We start from the raw sequence: 6,650 nt of genomic DNA, 5'->3' as shown, positions 1-6,650 counted from the left end.
GGCATGTCATGAAGAAGATTCCAAGCAAATTAAACGGGTACAAGGGACATGCAGAAATTGAACAAGAAATGAGCCAAGTTGTTTGGAACTCTCATAGTAAAGACTCATTTGGAATTGGAATGATTTTCTGCTGAATTTTGGTCTTGTGGACAACAAGTGGCTGTAAGGTAATATTGTTTAAAATCTGCAGTAGAGGTGTAAATTGTATTTTTTTCGGGTGTATTTATAGTCTGTTTTTGGTTGTATTCTGCATATCTCTATGAAGATCATCATATATGGGTTCCAATCTATCTGGATCACCACTTCTGGGCAGGAATGAGAAGGACACAAAGGAGCGAGAGCATGCATTCATTTTTTAACAAGTTTATTACCCGGAACAGCTCGCTTATTCAATTTGTCAAACAATACGATAATTGCCTCGGAAGCAGGGAGCAAGCAGAGAGAGAATCAAATGCTGCAGATTTTCATACGGTCATACCGTGTACAACCAAATCCTCTATTGAAGTTCAGTTTCAAGATGTGTACACTCATCAAAAGTTTAGGGAAGTCCAAGCACAATTTAGAGGAAGGGCGAATTGCATCACTAGATTAACGAATTCTGCTCTAGGCTATTCAGTATACGAAGTTGGAGAACAAGTTTCCAGCTCAATATTCAACAAGTTTGTGGTTACTTACGACTCAGTAGCAGCCGAGGTAAAATGTCAATTCTTATTATTCGAGTCAAGAGGGATATTGTGCCATCACACACTAAGCGTGTTAAGCTTTGAACGAGTAAGCCAAGTGTCACTTAGATATATACTGGAACGATGGACCAAGAAGGTAAAGAGGCGACACACACATCAAGAGCAGCCATGACGAGCCATTGTTGGAGCCAAGAAGCATGAAGTTTGACGAATTGGTTTTTTGTTCGCAAAATATTTATGAATTTGTATCAGAATCAGAGGAGTTGACTGCAATTCTGCAACGTGCGTACGATAACGTCATGGTTAAGATGGAATCATTGAAAACCAAAAGGAATGGGACATCTTCTTTATCTCACGAAGACGCCAACTTGGAATCTGTTAACGAGCTTCAAAGCCCTTCAAGGATTCGAACAAGAGGACGTCCAAAAAATAGGCTAGGTTCAAAGTTGGACAAACAGATTGCAAATGCCTCAAAGAATAAGAAAACGAAAGCTTTAAACGAGGTAAAAGTGATGTTCTTTAAATATATGGTGATTGAGATTAATTTTCTCGTTAATAGTTTAGTTAATATGTGAGTTTATTATATCCAGTTAAACCTCTTTGATGATGCATCAGTGGTGCGTTCAAATTCCAGCCAATATCAAGGATGTGTTATGAATTATCAGTTCAGGGTATTAGCAGCAGCGGATAACTCTTTGGGTGTATAGTTGCAGAATATGGGTGTAAAAGTACTGTTCTTTTGGGTGTATTTCTAAATTTTCTTATGTTTCACATTTTACATATATATATATATATATATATATATATATATATATATATATATTTCACAATCTGCTGTTTATGTTATAAAATATTGTTTGTTTTTTTTAACTACAGTTTAAGAGTTTTAGGGTTTAAGGTTTAGGTTTTAGGGTTTAGAGTTTAGGTTTTAAGGGTTTTAGTGTTTAGTGTTTAGGTTTTAGGGGTTTTAGGGTTTAGGGTTTACGGTTTAGGTTTTAGTGTTTAGGGTTTAGGGTTTTAGGGTTTAGGATTCAGGGTTGTAGGGATAAAGCATCAAGGGGATATATATTTGGGTGTATATTCAACTTTCTTTGGGTGTAAAAAATGTCAGGTTATAGGTGTATATTTGGTTTGATGTTTTCCTTCATATTATAGTACCTGTAATTCAGACATTTTGAATACAGCAGAGAGAGTTTTACTCATAATTGGCAAATTTTTACATGGAGCTGGTGGAAGTGCGGGTGTGCTTTCTTCAGGTTTTTTGGGTGGTCCTGGAGTGCTGCAGGGTTACATAAAATTAATCATGTTTTAAAAAAATTAGTCAATGATTAATCGTGAAAATATACACCCCAACATGGACAATATACACCCCAAGACTATTTCTTACCTTTTTGTAGTTCCTTCAATTTGTACCACAGGGGTTGGTTCATTTTCTGTCACAGGTGTTTGTTCAATTTCCAGCACAGTGGTTGTTTGGGACAGTGGTAGACAAACTTGAATCGAAACTCTAAACAAGAAGAAAAATAAAAGGTTAACAAAGCCCCCGAAAATAAAAAGGTTATAAGGTTGAAATTTTCTTGAAAAACTCACATTGCAAGCGCTTCGGTTTGCGACTGTGTCTCTTCCCGGACAACCATCATATTCTCTTCAGCTGGCTTACTGGCTGACTCTTCAACCAGACTCAACCTAAAATACACCCTAAGAAAGTCAAAAATACACTTGAAGCATTCAAAAGAAAGACAGGCTTTGTTTTTTGAGAACTTACATACTTCTAGTTTTTATTTTTTTTTTCCTGCCTTTTTTTTTTCTCGAATAAAACATTAAAGGGTTTTTTTCTAAAAAAAATATATACAGAATTAGAAGTAGAAGGTAATAAAAGAATAAAATCAACGGTTATTTGAAAGAGAAATTACATGCTCTCTGCCGGTTTGTTTACGCTACTTTGTTCTGTGAGTCCTTGAGACGAAGGATCATCACTTCCTAAGTTTACGTCCGATATTCTAAACATAATAGAGTACATGTTATTCATAAAAAATACCATACTGTTAAATCAGGATAAGAAGATTTTATCAAATAAAACTTCTTACGTTTCAGATGAGACATAGTGACCTTCCGTCGATCGCATGTCAGCTTCCTTTTCCCTGGCAAACAACAAACAATTATTAGCAAAGAAAACACCTTAAAATCTGAAATCTACACCCCAACAAGACAAACCCCTGTGCAGCAGATTTTTCATTCTTTTCCCTTAAGAATTCATCTAATTCTTCAGTTCCAATTTCAGATCTGACAGTACATGCATAAAAGAACATGTTAACAAATATAATTTTGATGATAGACGGTAATATAGCTTACAAAGTACTATATCCATGATAGGATTGAGCTTGGTCAGGAGATGAATCCTCAACAATGATATTTTTCTTTTTGGATTGTGTCCTGGGGGAAAAAAATAAGTATGAATCAGAAATACAAAATTAAATTGATCAGAAAATACTATCCAAAGAAGTGCTTACTTTTGTGGTTTTCTTTGAGTCTTTTTCTTTGTTTTTTGCTTCTCTACTGGTAATGATTCTTCGCTTTTAAAAGTTAATAAGAGACGCTCTGTTAATACATGAAATATTGATAATAAACCCAAAGGAAAGCAGTAATAATTTTAGAACATTACTCATCATTTGATTCAGATTCTGAATCAGAATCCTCCTGAATCTTCTTTCTTTTTTTGGTTTCTATTCTGGAAGGCAAACAATCGTTATTTATAAACATACTAAAAGGGACAAAATACATCCAAATGAATACACAAAATACACCCAAATAAATGTACAAAATACACCTGAATGAATGCACAAAATACACTCAACTGGATAAACAAAATACATCCAAGTATGTTACTTACTTTTTGACTTTTCGGCTGGGTTGTTTCCTTGTTGAATCCTCTGAGTCTTCTTCAGTCTCAGACTCAGAGGTAGAATGGACTTCACTTTCAGTTGTTTCAGTCTCAGATGATGATGATGAACTTGCCTTCTTTTTTTATTATTTTTTTGGTTTTTTTTATTTTTTTTCTTTCATTTTCTCCTTTGTTTCGGCCATCTTTACAATTCCCTGAAACATTAGAAATGTTAGTTAAAAGCATTCAAAAAAATAAAATACACCCAAGATATTTTGTTCACTTACCATATGTTCCTTCATTTCTGCCCTCATTCTTTCAACCAACTGTTCTTTAGTCCAGTTGGCAATCCAGGGTTCTGGAGGTCTTTCTTCCCCCTTCTTGTCTTTATTTTTTGATAGATGAAAGTAAACTATCATCAGGGTAAACAGGCAGCCGTCAATTACCTTTTTCTTTTTCAGATTGTAATCTGTTATACCCTTGATAATAAAATTCAGAACATGTGCTCCCCAGTTCCTCTCTGTTATTGTGTCCATCTTGAAAATTGGTGCCAGGTACACAGGGGAGATTTTGTTTATTGTGGTTGGTAACAGGAACACTATCTGTATATAGAGGATGAAAATCTTCTTGAACATGAGGCGATCCTGTTCATTATCAACACCAATAGCCATCATCTCATCTGTCAGATTTTTTAGGGTCTTCCCCTGGAATCTTCTAAAAATTTGTTTGTTGTCTTCAGAAAGATCCTTATAATTGAATTTCTGAGGCAGTAGATCTCCTACAAAAAGGGAAACAACATTGTATGAAAATCACTTGAAATACATCCAAGCATTACTTAAAATACACCTCAATATGGCTCATATACACCTATGTGTGTAGCGAGTTACTTGACGCGTTGATGCCAAGCGCAGCCCCTATTGTTCTTGATCTTACTTTAAACGAACCGTAGCCAGTTTCGAGTCTATTTTTCCCTAATTTAAAGGAGTTAGCCAACTCCTTTAATATTTGCTGATGCACCCTTAGCGGCGGGATGTGCATCAAGCCACCAAATCTCAAATCCCTAACAATTGCTCTCTTCTCCTCGTTCATATTTCTGAATTTGTCACTCAACAAATGGGTTGCACACTTAAGGTCTTTGGTTTGCTGTAAACAAAGCAAAATTAGAGTCAGATATATTTCTATTATTAAAAACTGATTTGATCTAAGACATATATTTGTTCTTACATTTTTTTCAGCTTGATCTTTGCCTGCCATTTTTTCTGAAATAAAAAATACACCCATAGATATCAGTCAGATACACCCATAGATCAACCATATACACCTATACGGATTCTCATAAGTATTTAATTAGATCAGTTCAAAATGATGTTTCAATTCACTCAAACATGCATAAATATACAAGGTCAAGCAACATTACAAGGTCAAGCAATATACACCCAAGGACAAGCAATATTTAGAACAGTTGCAACAGTTGATTATATTACATTATATCAGTTCAGATATATACACCCAACAAATTATGCCATATACACCAAAAAAATTACTCCATATACATCCACCAAATTACGCAATATACTCCCAAAAATCAGTTACGAGAAAAACTATAACAAGAAGAATAATAAAACCTAGAACAACTAAGAAGAATAGTAAAACTTAGAACCAAGAAGAATAGTAAAACCTAGAACAAGAAGAACATTAAAAACAATAAAATGAGAGCTAGAACAAGAAGAACAGTAAAACCTAGAAGAACGTAGAAGAACAGTAAAACATAGTTCTTCGATTTCGAAATGTGGAAAATCTACAAGATGAGTAAAATAGTAACGTACCTTGAGTAATATATCTTCGTTTTTTTTGGAGATTGTTGATGGAGAGTTCTATCTTGTGTTGATGGTTTCTGCTAATCTTTGCGACGAGTTCTATCTCTTCAGTTTGGAATGTTGCTCGAAAATGGACGGTTTGTGTTTTTTTCGAAAGAGAAGTGGAAGAGTGCGTCATAAGGAGCGCTTTTTGCGAAGCGTAACCGTTGAGTGACGCGCGTGTAATTTACGCTCCATTCAAAGGGAGTGAGTACGCGTGGATAGAAGTCTGGACTGGATAACTTGTAACGCTTGTAGACCTTTTTTGTTTGTATATATAGCAAGTCCGAAATAAAATACATTTAGATGTTAGTACCTGTAATTATAAATATGATGTATCTTTAATTTTAAAAGTAAAGTGTATGAACTTAAAGCATATAAGTAAGGTGTTATAAGTTAAAAACAAACTTAAAAACTTTGACTGTGCCACTTGTGTCATACAATAATATATTCTTGTAAATGAAAAAAATTGCAAAAAAATTTACAGTATAACGATTATTACATTATAAATCATGTGTCATTACATATTAAATTTGTTTATAAATAAATACACATAAAAAAATAAGGCAGTTTAATATCATACTTCATTAGAATTTGTGTGATTTTTAATATTTTGGAACTTGTGTGACTATGAACAATCTTATTGGGTGAATCAATATAATTTGTTTAAATTCTTCCACTTCTTATGACATAAACTCTGCGTTAAAGTCCAATTTAAATACCATACTATCAGAAAATGGAACTACAACTTATTTATACTTGACAAAAATCATAATCTAATATAAATCTAAAAAGTTGATAAAAAGATTAAAACTACACCTTATCAAGATTATTTAATATTATACCTTATTAAAGTCCTAAAATTTTTTATATTTTTTAAAATCGAAAGAAGAAAAGTATACCTTATTAAGGAGGGATAAAGACTAATAATAGTCTTTGTTATACACTAGAAAGTGGTCATGGTGTGCAGCTGAATTTTTATTTAGTGGTAAGCTCCAACCATACTAAATACTAATGTCGTTGATTCTTGATCGGCCCCTCCAATATAATAGGGTAAAAAACAGAAATAAGACAAGGGAGAAAATAATTTACGTGAATAAGTCAAAACAAAAACTGCTTCATAAATTCACCAACGCACATATATATGTAGTTCGAACCAGTTTGGTTCGAACTCCATTTCTACATAATTCGAACCAGTTTGGTTCGAATTATACACAAACACATGCACAC

General features: G+C 33.7%; 1 long non-coding RNA gene across 1 annotated transcript; it reads right to left on the bottom strand.

Moving 5' to 3' along the window:
• Positions 1-2,279: 2,279 nt before the first annotated feature.
• Positions 2,280-2,804, bottom strand: LOC148566660 (uncharacterized). The gene is made up of 3 exons (XR_015880838.1): positions 2,771-2,804; positions 2,597-2,683; positions 2,280-2,369 (listed from the first exon to the last, which is right to left on the bottom strand). It is a non-coding gene; the product is annotated as an uncharacterized LOC148566660 (long non-coding RNA).
• Between the last annotated feature and the right edge of the window lie 3,846 nt (positions 2,805-6,650).

This window comes from Arachis ipaensis, chromosome B4, assembly GCF_059453495.1.
Source record: "Arachis ipaensis isolate K30076 ecotype BB chromosome B4, ASM5945349v1, whole genome shotgun sequence".
Classification (NCBI taxonomy): domain Eukaryota; kingdom Viridiplantae; phylum Streptophyta; class Magnoliopsida; order Fabales; family Fabaceae; genus Arachis; species Arachis ipaensis.
This window is presented reverse-complemented; position numbering and strand designations above follow the sequence as displayed.